Genomic DNA, 19,270 nt, shown 5'->3' with positions numbered 1-19,270 from the left:
ACAATGCACTTACTTTAGATGCCAGCCGGCAGATTTCCCGCTGTGCATCTCTCATATATAAGACTGAGTCTTTGATATGGTCAATTGTTAGCAGAATCGTGTCTCTGTCTAGTGTGTCAATATTTTCTGACAGTTTATCCGACCACGCAGCGGCAGCACTGCACATCCATGCTGACGCAATAGCTGGTCTAAGTATAATGCCTGAGTGTGTATATACAGACTTCAGGATCGCCTCCTGCTTTCTATCAGCAGGTTCCTTAAGGGCGGCCGTATCCTGAGACGGTAGTACCACCTTTTTAGACAAACGTGTGAGCGCTTTATCCACCCTAGGAGGTGTTTCCCAACGTAACCTATCCTCTGGCGGGAAAGGGAACGCCATTAGTACCTTCTTAGGAATTACCAATTTCTTATCAGGGGAAGCCCACGCTTCTTCACACACTTCATTTAATTCATCTGAAGGGGGGAAAACTACAGGTAGTTTTTTCTCCCCAAACATAATACCCTTTTTTGTGGTACCTGGATGTAAATCAGAAATATTTAACACCTCTTTCATTGCCTCAATCATGCAGTGAATGGCCTTAATGGGCATTAAATGTGACTCATCGTCGTCGACACTGGTGTCAGTATCCGTGTCGACATCTACTTGTGCCATCTGAGATAGCGGGCGTTTCAGAGCCCCTGATGACTTTTGAGACACCTGGACAGGCACGAGCTGAGAACTCGGCTGTCCCACAGTCGGCATGTCGTCAAATTTCTTATGTAATGAGTCTATACGTGCACTCATTTCTTTCCATAAGCTCATCCACTCAGGTGTCTGCCCCCCAGAGGGTGACATCCCTTCTAAAGGCAACTGCTCCGCCTCCACCTCATTATCCTCATCAAACATGTCGACACAGCCGTACCGACACACTCCACACACACAGGGAATGCTCTATATAGAGGACAGGACCCACAAAAGCCCTTTGGGGGGACAGAGTAAGAGTATGCCAGCACACACCAGAGCGCTATATAAGGCAGCGACTAACTGAGTTATGTCCCTTATAGCTGCTTTTTAATATAAACTATATACTGCGCCAAATTAAATGCCCCCCCTCTCTCTTTTTTACCCTTTTCTGTAGTGTAGTCTGCAGGGGAGAGCCAGGGAGCTTCCTTTCAGCGGAGCTGTGCGGGAAAAATGGCGCCAGTGTGCTGAGGGAGATAGCTCCGCCCCTTTTCCGCGGCCTATTCTCCCGCTTTTTTATGGAATCTGGCAGGGGTATTTACCTCATATATAGCCCCTGGGGCTATATATTGAGGTATTTTTGCCAGCCAAGGTGTTTTTATTGCTGCCTCAGGGCGCCCCCCCCCCAGCGCCCTGCACCCTCAGTGACCGGAGTGTGAAGTGTGAGAGGAGCAATGGCGCACAGCTGCAGTGCTGTGCGCTACCTTGGTGAAGACTGATGTCTTCATGCCGCCGATTTTCCGGACCATCTTCTTGCTTCTGGCTTTGTAAGGGGGACGGCGGCGCGGCTCCGGGACCGAACATCAAGGCTGGGCCTGCGGTCGATCCCTCTGGAGCTAATGGTGTCCAGTAGCCTAAGAAGCCCAATCCGGCTGCAAGCAGGCAAGTTCGCTTCTTCTCCCCTTAGTCCCTCGCTGCAGTGAGCCTGTTGCCAGCAGGTCTCACTGAAAATAAAAAACCTAAGACTATCTTTCTTCTAAGAGCTCAGGAGAGCCCCTAGTGTGCATCCAACCTCGGCCGGGCACAAAATCTAACTGAGGCTTGGAGGAGGGTCATAGTGGGAGGAGCCAGTGCACACCAGGTAGTCCTAAATCTTTCTAGAGTGCCCAGCCTCCTTCGGAGCCCGCTATTCCCCATGGTCCTTTCGGCGTTCCCAGCATCCACTAGGACGTCAGAGAAATGCTGATATACCACATTCTGCAAAACAGTTACGTCTTTTACCTTAGCATTAATAAAGGGAGAAGTCCTTTAACCTGAGACGGTTGAGTCCTATTTCATGCAGGAAAGTGGGGGGGAAATATCCAAATTAAAGTCAACAATCACTCCCTTTACCCTAATCCCCTAATAGAGCAAAAAACAGGAAATCTTTAAGAAGAGCCTGTATTATTATGACACCATTCAAACAGGTGAACAGTAAACAATAGCTTGACCTATTTAAAATATATAAACTCCTCATCAATCACACTGTAGCATGAACGAAAAAGTCAGACGCTAGTGACAACATTCCATTAGGTCAATTCAATTAAACGCGAGGAGGGCGAGTTGCCACTGTAATAGCATGGAAACAGTGCCAATGAAGCCACAAAACACCCTCCTTCAAGGGCGAATCTCGCCCGGGACTCGTAGATGTCCGTATGGAACAGAAGTGTTTACAGCAATGACAGGTTGAGTTCTCCCAAATTGCAATATGACCATAACAGTTTTGCTTGTTGGTGAGCAGTGATTTTGCCTGCATACCTTTCACAGATAATGGGGGGTATTCAATTTACCCAGCAAATAACTGCCGACAATAATGCCTGCGGTGCGAGGAAAGGCTATTCAATTAAATAGCTTTTTTTCCGCGTCAAAAAAAAATCTGGATTCACAAGTGGAAAGCACTATTTTCACATAAACAGCGGAATCAGTGGGTTTTATCCCGTGCACGACCCATATTTTTTTCCGCGAAGGTTCAGTTCATCTGCGGGTACTCGGGACTGTGGGGGCTCGCGCACGGGCAATTAGCAGCGGGGTTTGAATTCGTCCCAATGTCTTTAAAGTTTTATGTTATTTTTAATAGAAATGTCACATTCACATGTTGTGCTTCAAACATTCTGAAAATGTCCCATAAATGAAAGGCACAACTTTCAGAACATGTTGTTACTATTATGTCTTGAACACAATTCTATGTGAGTAGTTTACCTTACTATAAAGCATTCTATTCTCACCAAATGTGAATTAGAAATATACAGTAGCAATTTACGATTGGTTACCACAAGTTGAGTCTCCCATATACGAAAATCCAAAATATTCCAAAATCTAAAGTTTTTTTGAGTGCGGCTGATGCAGTGTAACTTTTGCTTTCAGATGGATCAGTGTACACAAACTTGGTTTCATACACAAAATTATAAAAAATATTGTATAAAATTACCTTCAGACGTGTATTTGATGTATATGAAACATAAATGCATTTTGTATTTAACATTTTAGGGGTATCCTATCGGCAAAAAAAATATATCGCAGACTGCCCGTTTCATTTTTTACACCTATCCTATTCCAAAATCACAAAAACGGGATTTGCATGATATTTATAGCTGGCAAAACCAGAGATAGGTGTAGGATAAAATGTGAAAATCTGCCTAAACCCCCCAAAAAGCCAAACTAATACAGTAAAACATTGTAGAAGTCTATTTGGGTCAAATGGCTTTAAAAAAAATGTGGAAAAATGATAGAAAACTATTCATTAAATAAGTGCTCTCATTAAATTTGGGTTACATAAAAATGGGTATAAGTATATATTTGGTTCATTTTAGGGGACTTTAAAAAAAAAAGTGGAAACAGAATAATTACTCCCACCTGCAAGCCTAAAAACACTTGTCTCACTCATAAAGCACCCCAATATACCTGTCCCATACCTTGCACCCCAATTTCCATCAATTTGCATTTTTTTGAATAATGTGTTTATTAAAAAGATTCAAACGGTACAGGTAAAAACAGCAACAACAAAAAAAGATATAGGCACATGTACAAAAAAGGCATGGCGACAAACCTGAAAAAGTCACACAGGAAAACTGAATAATTCGAGAGACAATATTCACATTACTACATTGGTAAACTATAACATATATGGAATGTATTTTAGGCAAGAATAGATATCAGAAATCCTATCAAACACATTAACAATGGAGAGTCTTCAATCCAGAGACTCAGAAAGGCGGGCTACCACCTTCCAGAACAGCCATGTTATACCAAGTAGATAAGCGTACAAGCTGTCCAATGCAATCTTTTTCAACAGGGGGAAGGGAAACAATGTAGGGCAGCCAAACATCAAAGAATTTTTGTGCATGGGATTCAACATCTATTGAGCACTCAATCCAGTCCATTTGATAGACATAATTAAGTCTCGGTAACATACACTGTAGAGAAATACGTTCAGTATGTATCCATTGTGAGAGAATGGTTTTCTTAGCTACCACAGCTACTATTGCCAAGAGACGGTGAGTATTATAAAGCGGATTAGGGTCGGGAAGGAGAATAGTGATTCCACAAAGTCCAAGAAACATTCACTGTAAATGGTATATGCAATGTATTGTTAATATAAGACTGAAGACTGTACTGCATTCCAAAATTATTGGACAATATCACAGGGCCACAAACAGTTGGAATTTTCCGACACACCTATTATGTGACGAAGTTTAGGGGAATAATAAGCTCCATGCAGTATTTTGTACTGCATTTCCATAAAAGATGAAGAAATTAATTGTTTATTTAACAATACCGAGGACTTAATTATTAATTGCATAGAAAAGTCAGGAAAAGCATCCCGCCACTTGACCAGGCCAGTGGTAGCCTGAGAGAGGTCAAGTTTTTTCCTAATTTGCTCATAGAGTAAGGAAGTGGGTCAGGGGCGTCTTAAGAGAGGAGGGGTCCCTTGTGTACACTCCGGGTGGACCCCTCCTCTCCACGGCGCCGCAGGCTCCGGCAATATGCCGAAGTCTACTGCGCTTGTGCAGGTCTCCCGAAACATCGCGCCCGCCATGTATTGGACACAAAAGTCGAACTGCGCATGTTTAGTTGTTTTTTTGCTGCGATGGCTGACACTGCGGTGGACTTTGGAGAGGTGAGTATAAAAATATGGGTGCAATGTGTGCGGTGTGGGCCCACGCTGGACCCAGGGGCCCGTGTGCACCGCACACATTGCACCCATGATACGCCAATGAAGTGGGTAATGGACCCCCCTTACGGCCCAATATTAAAACATCAAGGATATTATTCCGATCACGTACTGGTTCAGACATTAATTTCAAAATATAGCTACAAGATTGAAAATAGGCAAATAAAGTGACGGAAACCTGTGGATCTAATTCCCTAAGGCTGGACAGGTCAAGAATCTGCAACTAAAAATTGATGTACTAAACGAAGTCCCTGGATGTGCCGAGTAGTAAAAAGAGAGTCTGCAGCCCCACCCTGAAAGCCCTCATTATAAACTAGAGGCAAGAAAATAGATCTAGTACACGACTGGCCCAACCTTCTTCTAGAAATCAGCCAAGCCAAATAAGGGGTATAAAGCAAGGGGTTATCCCTCACCGCCACCGGAAAAGAAGACAGAGGTTTATGTAGCAATGCATCCAAAGTAAGATCCGTAAGAAACGCTTGATCCAATGACTTATAGACAAAATTATCTATTTCCCCTATCCAGTCCAGTGCATACCTTAAATTTGACGCTAGGGCACAATCTTGAATACTTGGAAGGTTAATACCTACCAGCAATAACGGTTGTTGTAATTTCAACAACGAAATCCTGGGCCGTTTGCCGGCCCATATAAATTTGGTAATAGCCCTTTCAATAGCAGTAATATCACATTTAGTTAAAAAGGAAAGGCAGCATCTGGACCGGGTAGAGGAGCCTAGGAAAGGAAGCCATCTTAAATAAATGGCAACGTCCAATATACAGTAGGAAAGTGGAAAATGCTTCCATTTATCAAAATCAGACAGCAGTTGGGAAATCAAATTAGAAACATTTACAGAATATAGGTCTAGAACATCCCTGGGAAATCACAGACCCAAATACACTAAATACTCCGAACTCCAGCGAAAAGGGAATGAGGACCCCCAGCCCAATTGCGCATCAGGGTGCAATGCTAGTGCCTCTGTTTTATTAAAATTAACAAGAAAACCTGAAATATCATGAAAAGTACTCAATATGTTCTGCAGACCAGGCAAAGCTAATCGTGGGTTACTAAAATATAGAAGCAGATGATCAGCAAAAGCCGATACCTTCACCTCCACATTGCCCAATACCACTCCCTGCCAAGCGATGTCATGGAAGAAAGTACGAATTAAGGGATCAAGAGCCAAATGAAATAACAATGGAGATAAGGGGAAGCGCTGACTGGTCCCCCTAGACAAAAGAAAAGAGGATGAATTTAAACCACTGATCGTGATATAGGCCTCAGGAGAGGAATATAACATTATAAATATCCCTAGAAAATCAGGGCAAAATTGCTGGATTTGTAATATTCTCAGGATATGTGACCAGGAAACACAATCAAAAGCTTTATCCACATCCCAACTAACAATAATAGCCTCTTTGTTACCAAATTCACGCAGACGGTGGAGGGCTGCCACCAACATGCGAACGTTGTACACAGAAGTACTACCCTTAACAAATCCATTTTGTGCCGGATGCAAAAGTCTAGGGAGAATGGACTGTAAACGTTGAGCTAGTAATTCAGTAAATATTTTTAAATCTGATTCAACAAAGATATAGGTCAATAAGATTGTACTTGAGTAGGGTCTTTCCCTGGCTTCGGAAAAACACCACAATCCGCACCTCAGAAAAAGTACATGGAGGATGAGTTTCCGAAAGGAGTGAGTCAGTCACAGGTGCAGTCAAAGAACCCCTTTCCTCATCAATAAGCAGCAGCAATTCAGCCTTCTGAAGGAACTGCATACCCTCAAGAGGCCGATCATTGGGGGCTTCATAAAGATGTTTGTAATAAGCCTGGAATGCCTCGGACATTTCTAGCGTGTCCGAAGCCAGGGACCAAGAGGGGGAAACAATTTGCAGGATATGTGAGGGCGTGGCATGAGAACGTACTAAATTGGCCAATAATCTCCCCGATCTATTACACCCACGAAAATATTTGTGACGCTGTATATTATGCGTAAATTTGGTCCTTTCCGTGCATAAGGTATCATAAGCATGCTTAGCATCTAAATAAGCTTTACGCACTTCAGTTGTGTTAGTTAAAAGTAAAATATCATATACAGAAGCTAGTCTCTTACTATAATCAGTTATAATAGTATTAAACTTTTTACGTTTCCTGGACACATATTCCACAATCTGACCATTAACGACCGGCTTAGCCGCAGCCCAAAACAAATGTAAATTTTTCTACATGTTGTATGTTATCCGCAGCATAAGTAAGAAAAGCATTTTCCAGATGGCAACGAAAAATCAGTGGAATTAAATAAATAAGAAGAGAACCTCCAGTTATAAGATGTAGTTATGGGATTTTTAAGTGACATAGTGAACCATATCGGGGCATGATAAGACAAAGCAATAAGACCCACCCCTGAGTTAAGTACTTGAGGATAAAAAGAAGCAGAAATTAACCAAAAATCAATTCGGGAGGAGGTGTGGTGGGGATGAGAATAGAAGGAATACTCGCGCAACAAGGGATGGTGGCACCTCCATGGATCACACAGCTGCAAGGAATCAATTAATAACCTCAAAGGAGGAGCACATCTCTCACTGTTAACAGCTCTCAAACCACCCAACCTGTACAAACCCTCGGAAAGAACACAATTAAAATCCCTGCCCAATATTAAATCTCCTTCAACCCAGTATTGCAGTTTAACATATAAAGAAGTGAAGAACGCCTTATTCGGGCTAGGAGGGGCATAAACCGCAACAAATGTATACAGGGAGCCAAATAGTATAAGTTTAATAAACCGAAAATGGCCTTCCGGGTCTAACCACGTATCCTGAATAGTATATGGCAGATGTTTTTTAAACAAAATCAGAACACCCCTACGTAAATTCGCCAATCCAGGAATCTCTGATCACACTGGAATCTTTTACATCCCAATGAGTTTCCCGAGGAAACGCCACATCAAGTTTGAGGCGTTTCAGATGGCTCAGAACCTTGCGCCACTTCAGCGGGGAATTAAGACCCTCAACATTCCATGACACGAATTTCAGTGAAGATTGAACCCTGGTGACACTAGCTTGGGAGCTAGACATTATCAACCAACACCCACTCTAGGCCATGAAAATAAAAAGAATAATGAATACAACAGTCTCCAGCCTGCCCCAGCAAGAGAGAGCAAACGCCTAAGGCGCCATGCCAAATCCGCTGGAATCACCGCACAGGGAAAGTAACTCTTACCCTGGTCTTGTTCTGCACAAAACTTTTTTTGCATAGCAGGGCTGCACAAGCGATCACAGCCTTGCTATGCAAAAAAACACTCCCCCATAGGCAGCGTCTAGTTGATCGCACGGGCTGCAAAAAGGTGCAGCGTGCAATCAACTTGGAATGACCCCCTGAGTCTCCGTCCCCAAGGCCAGCCCCAAGTCTAGACATAGGAGAGGGAGGCGAAGCAGCAGGATGGGTATCTTTGCCTCAACTTTTACCCTGATGATTTCCTTTAGGGCCCCTCTGAGGCTTCACCACATACTTATCCATCACTATGAAGATAGTATATCACCAAGCACCAGATCAATGGTATACAAAGCGGTATATTCAATTGAAGTCGGATCCATTCGGGCATTCATTTGCCGGAATGGATCCGACCTGGGCTATTCAATGTCATCTCAATTTTCAATTCAACTTTAAAAAAAGTCGAATTGAGATGCGGGAGCTGAGACAGGGGAGAGCTGCTGTAGCACTGTTTTCCCCCATCTGCCCGCGGCTCTCCCCCCCTTCCCCCGCATCACAGCCGCCGCTCATGGCAGCATCCACCCGGCTCCAGCAAGCGAGGTCTCGCTTGCTGCAGCCGGGTGGACGCTGCTGTGAGCGTCGGCTGTGACTTCCTCTGGCGCTGCTCTCCGTCTGCCCGCGGCTCTCCCGGTCTATGCTCCCGCATCTCACTTCGACTTTTTTAAAGTCGAATTGAGATGGTTCGAAAAGGGGGCCAAAACCTATTGGTTTTGGCCCCGTTTTCGACACAAGCACATGGATCGGCAGCTATTCTGCCGATCCACGTGCTTTTCGACAAGTCGAATTCCTCGACTTGTCGAATAATTTGGGGTTAGATTGAATAGGTCGGAACCCCTTCCAACCTAAAAAAGTCGAAAACTACCGTCTTTTCGACAGACGGCAGCGTTCGACTTGTGCAGAACAGCACTGTAACCAGCAATAAGCTGAATGTAAAAGCAATAATAAAAAAAAAATTGTCAAAATAAAATAAATGAGCCCACGATAGGTAACACTCAGTGGTAGGGGGGGTATAGAAAGCCCAGCAGAGACCCTCAGCACAAAATACGTCCCAGGGGCTACAAGGGGGGTCTCCAGTACTCCCCTTATAGGATTACCTGGGCAGCATGGGGAAGGGGAGGAGAACCTGGGCAGCCTGGTGAAGGGGAGGAGAACTTGGGCAGCCTGGGGAAGGGGAGGAGAGGGGATTCTCTCTCCTGGATCAGATGTAGCAGGTCCTAACACAGCCCAGCCCCAGACAGCAGGGCCGCTGGTAAGGCTGCAGCAACAGCGCTCAGCAGGGCAGCCTGGAGGTGAGCCGCAGAACGCTGCTACGCGGCGGGTGGAATATCTGGTCCCGGGAGACTCCAGACCAGAGACCGCAGCTTGGCACGAGGAGGCAGGCCGCAACCCGCTGGGAACCGAATTCAGCGTTCCCTGGTTCCACGGACCCACCACCCAGCTCCAGGTAGAGTGCTGACGGGCGTGAAATCCAGCAGGGTGCCGGGATGTCCGTGGGTCAGGTCCTAACAGCCAGTGCAGGACCTGCAATCCAGGAGCTCGGCAAAAGCACAGACTCCCTGTCAGTCTGCCAGGCCACACCCCCCGCTTTGCATTTTTTACCCCAAAAATGACATGTCATTATTGGCCAATTAAAAATAATTAAAAACTTTAAACTGCCTTATTAGTCATTCATGGGGTGCACCAGGGTTTATGAACTAAATCCCCATATATTTGCCTTAAACCAGGGATTTTGCACTACTTATCACCTGCTCAGAGATGGTGAAGAAAAATTAGTAATAAAACCTATGGCGATTTTCTGCAGCTAACTGGATACCGAGTTATTGCAAATGTGATTAAAAAAAACCCTGTTTTACTCACAAAACCATGTTTTTGCGGCTAATTGGATACCCCCTTTGTGGTTAGATATGGGTTACATCCACAAGATAGCTCATTATGAAATGCAAATATTCCAAAATATGGAAAAATGTGAAAACCGAAATACTCCTGGTCCCAGGGATTCATATATGGGAGACCCAACCTCTATACAGAACATCACCTTTTTCCATCTTACTGGCTTTTATCAAATATTCTAGATGGTAGCTTTTGCTCTTCCAATCAGAGAGATTGTTGTCAAAGCCATACAATACCATGATTTAAACAATACAATAATTATAGACTACTAAAAGAGTTAAGCCTACCTACCTTAATAGAAAAATGGACAGTGTTGTCTATTCTTGCAGATAAGCTTTCTTTTTCGGTAGATCTGGGCTCTTATCATTTGTCAAACTCCTAGTGGGGATCTTAAGAGTTGCACATCCACATAACATCAACCTCCTGCTCCAATACTTTTCACTTGAACATTCTGTTCTTACTCTGTGTCTATGGATACCTGCAAAATGATGACATCACAAATAAAGAATGTTAGTTCAGTCATAATAACTGTGGAAAATAAATATATCACGTGTATTATTTCACTTGGGCCTTATTCAGTATTGTTATCAAACTAAAAAAGTTAGCAATTGGGCAAAACCATGGCCCTCATTCCGAGTCGTTCGCTCGGTATTTTTCATCGCATCGCAGTGAAATTCCGCTTAGTGCGCATGCGCAATATTCGCACTGCGACTGCGCCAAGTATCTTTGCTATGAAGATAGTATTTTTACTCACGGCTTTTTCATCGCTCCGGCGATCGTAATGTGATTGACAGGAAATGGGTGTTACTGGGCGGAAACACGGCGTTTTATGGGCGTGTGGCTGAAAACGCTACCGTTTCCGGAAAAAACGCAGGAGTGGCCGGAGAAACGGGGGAGTGGTTGGGCGAACGCTGGGTGTGTTTGTGACGTCAAACCAGGAACGACAAGCACTGAACTGATCGCACAGGCAGAGTAAGTGTGGAGCTACTCTAAAACTGCTAAGTAGTTTGTGATCGCAATATTGCGAATACATCGGTCGCAATTTTAAGATGCTAAGATACACTCCCAGTAGGCGGCGGCTTAGCGTGTGTAACTCTGCTAAATTCGCCTTGCGACCGATCAACTCGGAATGAGGGCCCATGTGCACTGCAGGTGGGGCAAATGTCACATGTACAGAGAAAGTTAGATTTGGGTGGGGTGTGTTCAAACTGAAATCAAAATTGCAGTGTAAAAATTAAGCAGACAGTATTTACCATGCAAAGAAACAATATAACCCACCCAAATCTAAATCTCTCTGCACATGTGACATCTGCCCCACCTGCAGTGCAGCATGGTTTTGCCCAATTTCTAACTTTTTTGGTTTGCTAACAAACCTCAAGGATTTGCCCTGTTATCGTCACACTCCAGTATTTCACTGAATACCCTTGCTAAGCACTGTACATAAAAATCATAATGGATATTTATGAAACATCAGTGCCAAAATGAGATGCAAAAACACCTCTCAAAGACCAAAAAGTATATAAAAATGTGACAATTAATCAGCTCTGGAACTTCACATAACTGTATAAAGAACATGGAGTTGCCAACTATAATCAATTATATTTTAATATTGTAAGTTTTTAAAAAAATGAAGGCAAATATTTGCTTTATTTGCTACCACAATTATGGGGGGCATTCAATTAGGGCAGTTTTTTTCGCCTAGGCAAAAAATGACACTTTTCGCTATTTTTTAGGGAGAATGGGGATTCGCCCTATTCAATAGCAGGGCCTTTTTGTTTTTGCCTAGGCAAAATATTCGTCAGGAGAGAAAAACATGTGGATCAGCGAAGCCACGTTCTTTCGCAGCTGCGGCGGCGAAAACACAGGCCATTTTCACAGATTTTGGGGCATTTTTCTCCAAATGTTTTTTTGAGAGAAAAAAAAGAAGTGAAAAGGGCATTGATGAAAATGCCCTAAAAACAATCGAAAACGAGCCACAACTGCATACGCAGGGGGGTGAATTAAATAGCTCCAAAAACGATCTGAGCTAATTGAATACACCCCTATATGTGCAATCATTTTATTCCCCAGCAATTTCATAAAAGAAAAGCAAGAACATATCGGATAACTCAAAAACACAACATAAATTCACAAAAAATAAAATATACACCTAGTTATCAACTGTTCTATGAAACTGCAGGGAAAAGAAGTCAGAGTAATAAAAGAAAAAATATCACTTTGAATGCAATATGGTAATTTTTTATTGGGTAAAACTACATTTGATTTATAATTTATTTTTTAAATATTCTAGTGAACAGCAAAGTTAGAAAAGCTGTCATAATATAATGTAATGATATGTACACGTATTTAAAATGCAGAGGTTGCTCTTTGGTGGCCAACGTGGATAAATCATGGAAAAAGTACACTAGAAATATGTGAATTGAGTGACTGTCACTTATCAGTTTTATCTCATTTCACCAAACCATTGCCATTAATCACAAATGCTGAGACAGTGAGAATGAATGTCTCTCTCAACATAAAGATGGATATGTTTTTGCAAGCCGTGCAAGTTGTTTAGCTACGCATTATCGAAGGGAACCATAAAATGAATTTGCTAACTGAGGTTGACATCATATGCTTTTAAAAAATGTTTCTCTGGAAAACAAAACAAATAAATATATTGCCCAGTTACCCACTTACAGCTCTGCCTTCATTTATTCGTCTTGCTCGTCTGTGGGGTCATAAACAAATTTCCAGACAGATTTTCCAAAAACAGCCCTAAGGCCATACAAGCACCCTGATAGGCCCAAACTTGCTTTCTCTACAGTAGGTGAAGTTGGGTGGATGTGCACAATCTGGCATGGGCAGGTACAAGGGCGTAGCTACCATAGGTGCAGGGAGTGCAGCTGCTATGGAGCCCAGAGCTGAGAGGGGCCACCTTCCCTGTCACAGTTACACGTGTTATATACATTTTTTGCCATTGGGTGGTACGTAGTGGTCCTCTCAAACATTTTCCTTGGGGCCTGCAATATATCTAGGTATGACCCTAGACCTCCTCATTGTAGTGTGGTATGAAATGAACTGTAGGGTATTTCAATGTTATATAATATGAACTGGGGCACTCTAATGAGGCACAATATGAATGGGGAGCACTATATGTCATAATGTGAATAGGGTGAACTTAAGCACTATTACGATTCATTAAAAAAACTAGGGAACTACTATGGGGCATAGCATTAAATAAAGCTCTACTATAGTTCAGAAAATGAACAAGGGCACTATTATAGGGCATAAAATTAACAACTGCTGCAGAGAAGTGTCTCTCTAGAAGCATTGGGACGGGGGCCACTTCAAAATGTTGCTATAGAGCCCACAAAGTTCTGCCTACGCCCCTGGGCAAGAATTGTCTACTTTGTCTTTGACAAAGGTGGCAAAGAAATAGACTGTAAGGGATCGGCAGAATGTGGACTGAGATGCAAGCAGAAGGTAGTGATGATGACTCACCACAGCTTACATGACTGTGCAGTCTTCTTAGTGTTTTTAGATGGACATTGACAGACACTCTGCGGACCCTTATAAATAAAAGATAGTAATAATTTATACAGTAGTTGCAATTTGGAATAAAATTCCATCAGCGCAGTGCGAAGACTTTGTGTGTTGACTCCAGGTCTGAAGTGTGCGTTTCTTTTAGGAAAGCAGCAGCCAAATCAGGATCAGAATCAGCAGTAGCTTTATTGGCCAGGTATACTTGCTTATACTAGGAATTTGTCATCAGTTTGCTATACAACAGGCAAGTAGGTAACAGATAAGCAGGTGGGGGGGGGGGCAAGTAAAGTCATACAGATAGGCATACCGTAGGGACACAAGTGAGTTACATGTACGTCTAGTCAATGTTCAGGAGTTCAGCAGGTGGACAGCTTGGGGAAATAAACTTTTGAGGCATCTGGTGGACCCGGCAGGGACGGCCCTGTAATGCCTGCCTAAAGGAAGCAAGTTAAACATGCTGTGGCCAGGCTGTAGCTGGTCCTTTACTATCTTTGTTACCCGCTTTTTAGCTCTGGACAGGTACAGGTCCTGGAATGAGGGAAGGTCGGCCCCGATGATCTTCTCTGTGGTTCTGACCACCTTTTGGAGCCTGCAACTGTCCCCCATGCTGGCGGAGCCATACCATACCAGTATCAAGGAGCACAGTACCGACTCCACAATCGTAGAGTAGAAGAGGAGCAGACGCTTCTGTGGGATATTAAACATCCTTAGTTGCCTGAGGAAGAACAACCTCTTCTTGCCTTTTTCCGACAGTGGCATCAGCGTTGGACCCCCATTTAAGGTCCTGGGAGATTGTGGTCCCTAGGAACTTGAAGGAGTCTACTAGCGATACCACACTGTCAGCAATCTTTAGCGGAGGTGCACTAGCTGACTTTTTCCTGAAGTCCACTATCATCTCGACAGTTTTGAGGGGACTGTGCTCAAGGTTGTTGTGGCTGCACCACAGGGTCAACCAGTCTACGTCCTGACTATATGCCGATTTGTCCCCATCCTTGATGAGGCCGATGACGGTGGTGTCGTCAGCAAATTTGATGATCTTTACTGATTGCACCTCTGAGGTACAGTCATTTGTATACATGGAGAAGAGCAGGTGTGAGAGGACACAGCCCTGAGGGGCCCCTGTACTAATGGACCGCGCTTGAGAGGTGAATTCCACAGCTTTCACCACCTGTGCCCAATCTGTCAGGAAGTCTACTATCCAGGAACAGGTAGCTTCTGGGACCCCTAAGCAAAGTAATTTGGGGTGGAGGATGCTGGGGACGATTGTATTGAAGGCCAAGCTGAAATCGACAAACAGGACCCTCGCGTAAGTACCGGTAATGTCTAGGTGCTGTAGAATGTAGTGCAGGCCCAGGTTGACTGCATCCTTGACACACCGATTCGATTGATAGGCAAACTACAGGGGGTCCAGTTGGGGGCCAGTTACAGTTTTCAGGTGATTCAAAACCAGACGCTCTATCGTTTTCATGACCACAGACGTCAGTGCTATCGGCCTGTAGTCGTTCAGGTTCGTGATAGAGGGTTTCTTGGGGATTGGGACAATAGTGGACCTTTTGAGGCAGGAAGGGTCTTTCTGTAGCTCCAGCGATTTGTTAAAGATCTTGGTGAATATGGGGGTGAGCTGACCCGCACATGCTCTCAGGGCAGATGGCAACACTCCGTCAGGACCTGGAGCTTTCCTGGGTTTGGCCCTTTTGAACAGTGCCTCCACCTCTTCTTGGGCGACTTGCAGTGCCTGGAGTTGGTAGTCAGTGTTTGGGGCATTGTAGAGGTGATTGTTTGGGTCGCAGGGGACTTCTTTTGCGAACCTGCAATAAAAGTGGTTCAGCTAGTCTGCTTGGTCTTGGTGCATGGCGGTGGACGTCGATGTTTTCTTGTAGTTGGTTATGGATTGCATTCCTTTCCATACAGATACAGGGTCATTGGTGGAGAGATCGTTTGTCAGCTTGTCCGAGAACCGCTTTTTTGCTAGCCTGAATTCTTTAGTCAGAGAGTTCCTAGTTCGGTTGTATAGTGCTCTGTCACCACTGCTATAGGCCTCCTCTTTGGCCCAACGAAGTTGCCTGAGCTGGGCGTTGAACCAGGGCTTGTTATTGTAAATGCGGTAAGTCTTGGTAGGTACGCACATGACCTCACAGTAGCTGATGTAGGATGTGACAGTGTCTGTCAGGTCGTTCAGGTCAGTTGCCAAGGCTCTGAAGATCCCCCATTCCATGCAATCAAAGCAGGCCTGGAGCTTCATCTTAGCCTCGCTGGTCCATTTCTTAACAGTCTTGACGACCGATAGGCTTAACCGCTCTCAGCTTCTGTGTATAGGTAGGGAGTAGGTGGACGAGGCAGTGGTCAGATAGGCAGAGTGCAGCACGCGGGATAGACCGGAAGGCAGACTTAAGGGTAGTGTAGCAGTGGTCACGGGTGTGCCCTTCCCTAGTGGGACACGTGACTTGTTGTTTGTACTTAGGTAGCTCCTTGCTCAGGTTAGTTCTGTTGAAGTCGCCCAGCACTATAAGCAGAGAGTCTGGGTGTTTTTGTTCTATGTCGGATATGCATACGGCCAGGTGCTGCAGGGCTTCGTTTGCACAGGCGAGGGGGGATGTACACTCCCACAAGTACAATTGAGGCAAATTCCCAAAGGGAATAGAAGGGTTTGCAGTTGATACTTAGTATCTCCAGGTGAGGGCTGCATGATTTGCCTAGGATCATGACATTGGTGCACCATCTGTCATTGATGTAGAAGCAGATGCCACCACCCTTCGTTTTTCCTGAGAGAACCTTGGAGCGATCGCCCCTGAAGAGACCGAAGCCCGGCAGAGACATCGGGTTGTCCGCAATATGGTCATCCAGCTACGTCTCCATAAAGCAGAGGACAGACGACCCGGTAATGCCTGACCCTGCGCTGCCCAGAAGGAGGGAAAATACGTCTAACTTTTTTGCCAGTGAGCACACATTCGAGAGCAGGATCACGGGAAATGCAGACTGGTACCCTCGCCACCTCACTAGGGCGCATGCACGAAAGCCTCTCCTCTGAGCCCAGATCCTTCTACTAAGGCCGACATGAGGGCCGCCGTCATTCTCTTTCTGGGGTCGCCAATCAGCCCGCCAGTTGTCGGGGGGGGGGGAGGGGCGGCAGGGGAGAGGAACAACTCGGTCATTCACTTCGGTGTCCAAGACGTCTGCATCCCTGCCACACAGGGCAGCGAGGGCTGCAAGGGCCGCTGATCCGCCCAAATGTGGGGTAAGCACCGCGGGAGCGCTCCAACTTAGGAGGGCTTCCCTGCTGTATTTGGTCACCGGTGGGGTAGACAAGGGCAGGGGGAAACAAGGGGAAACATCTGCGACGCCATCTTGGATTGTAATCGCTATAATTGTTAGTGCTATAACCTATTGCTGCTCTTTAATCCAATGGGTATATTTGAAACAAGTGATCAATAGCTTTGCTTCAGGAAAGGACGGGTTATTTCTAGGAAAAATAGTAATTTTAGGGAACAGTATGGTTAGAAATATATGAACCAGGAAGTAAAGGTGTCAATGAAGTGGGAAACTGATTCTGGAGGGTTATAAATTACAGCAACACATAGATAGAGCATAGCAGATAGATGGATGGTGTGAACATCAAAGAAAGAGTAAGTGAGCAGGAGATGGAGGGCTCCTGGTATAAAAGTAGGATGCCTACTCCACAACCCTGTCTGCATCTGAGTTTGGGAGTGTGACTTAGGGAGAGTCCTCTATGCAGAAATCTGCAGTGCATGTAATAACAGAGGAGTAAAGGTTTTTGTGAAGGCACAGAGATTAAGTTATTTTGAAATGAATATAGAATGGTAGTATGTGAGTTTGTTACCTTGCATACCAGAGTCCATAAAAGAGGTTGAGGGAATTGGAGAAATGTGAATATGGTAGGTGGGAACGGAAGTACAAGATCGATTAACATTTTAGTGTGGAACAACGAATGTGAGCAGATAGTGGGGACTGCCCAGAGCCTAGGGATGGTTGAGATGCCGCTTGCAGCAACGAAAAGCAGAACAAGAAAAAGGACATAGGTGGTCATTCCGAGTTGTTTGCTCGCTGCCGATTTTCGCAGTGCAGCGATTAAGTAAAAAAACGGCAAAAATTGCGCATGCGCATGGTACGCAGCGCATATGCGCTAAGTACTTTCACACAAAACTTTGTAGATTTACACAAAGTCGAGCGACGTTTTTTCATCGCTCGAGTGATCGTAGTGTGATTGACAGGAAGTGGGTGTTTCTGGGCGGAAACTGGCCGTTTTCAGGGAGTGTGCTAAAAAACGCAGGCGTGCCAGATAAAAACGCAGGAGTGGCTGGAGAAACGGGGGAGTGGCTGGCCAAACGCAGGGCGTGTTTGTGACGTCAAACCAGGAACTAAACGGACTGAGGTGATCGCAGTCTAGGAGTAGGTCTGGAGCTACTCAGAAACTGCAGCAAATTATTTAGTAGCAGTTCTGCTAATCTTTCGTTCGCTATTCTGCTAACCGAAGATACACTCCAAGAGGGCGGCGGCCTAGCGTTTGCAATGCTGCTAAAATCAGCTAGCGAGCGAACAACTCGGAATGAGGACCATAGAAGGATGTTTTGTGTGTTTGCTGTTGTTCAAAAGTGCAAACAAGGGGGCAAATTAACTAACATACGTGTCGCAGCTGATTTGAGCTGAGATCAATCTCGGCTGACATCGGCCATTTGAGTTTGCAACTTTTGGAGAGAAAAAAAACCCGTAATTTACTAAACTAATGTGTTTTTTCAATTCCAGTACACCGATGTCAATGTAATTTATCCGGGCAATGTTTTACTGGAGATATTAGTAAAACACTGCTTGACATAACACAATGAAGCCCGGTCAGATCAGTGAGATCCATGCAGAGCTTCAATGTGTAAAGTACTTAAATAGTTAAAAATAAAAAATAAAAAAAAATTGATGGGGTCCCCCCACCTAAACATAACCAGCCCCGGGCTCTTTGAGACGTTCCTGGTGCTTAAAATACCGGGGAAAAATTGCATAGGCTCTTCCTGTATTTTAAACACCAGCACCAGGCTGTTGGACCGGTCCTGGTTCCAAAAATACGGGGGTAAAAGGACGTAAGGGTCCCCCATGGTTTTGAAACCAGCACCGGGCTCCACTAGTCAAGAAGATAATGCCACAGCCGAGGGACACATTTATACTGGTTCCTGCGGCCTTGGCATTAAACCCTCCACTAGTCACCTCTGCCCGTGGTTCCCTGGTGGAGTAGGGACACCCCAATAAAGGGGTCCTCCCACCTCCAAGCACCCAAGGTCCAGGGATGAAGCCTGCGGCTATGGCCGCCACCCCTGGGCTGTGGGTGGCGACTGCATAGCTTTAGTGTTAAAAATAGAAATAAATATTGTCTTTTGCTGTGGAACTACAAGTCCCAGCAAGCCTCTCCCGCATGCTGGTACTTGGAGAATCCCAAGTACCAGCATGTGGGGCACTAAAGAGCACGCTGGTACCTGTAGTTCCACAGTAAAATAAATATTTAAAAAAACATAGTACACACACACACACACACACCGTGAAAGTAAAATTGTATCTAAACATACATGCACACTTACACACTCACATATACTTACTTAGTGTCTCACAGAGCCCCTCGGTCCCCTTGTCAAGTAGAATCCACTGGGTACCTGTAAATAAAATAATATGTACTCCCCTTAATCCGGTGTAGATTGTCCTCTTCAGTCCACGT

The 19,270-nt window shown here is 44.8% G+C and overlaps 1 protein-coding gene across 5 annotated transcripts in view; it reads right to left on the bottom strand.

Moving 5' to 3' along the window:
* RARB (retinoic acid receptor beta) overlaps positions 1-19,270 on the bottom strand; it is a 1,402,065-nt gene that overhangs the window by 1,131,075 nt on the left and 251,720 nt on the right. For all 5 annotated transcript variants that reach the window (XM_063922235.1, XM_063922228.1, XM_063922231.1 and 2 more), the window contains exon 2: positions 10,324-10,510. The gene's annotated coding sequence lies outside the window, so the exon portion shown is untranslated. The remainder of the gene's footprint in view (positions 1-10,323; positions 10,511-19,270) is intronic.

This window comes from Pseudophryne corroboree, chromosome 5 (assembly GCF_028390025.1).
Source record: "Pseudophryne corroboree isolate aPseCor3 chromosome 5, aPseCor3.hap2, whole genome shotgun sequence".
NCBI classification, from domain to species: Eukaryota; Metazoa; Chordata; class Amphibia; order Anura; family Myobatrachidae; genus Pseudophryne; species Pseudophryne corroboree.
This window is presented reverse-complemented; position numbering and strand designations above follow the sequence as displayed.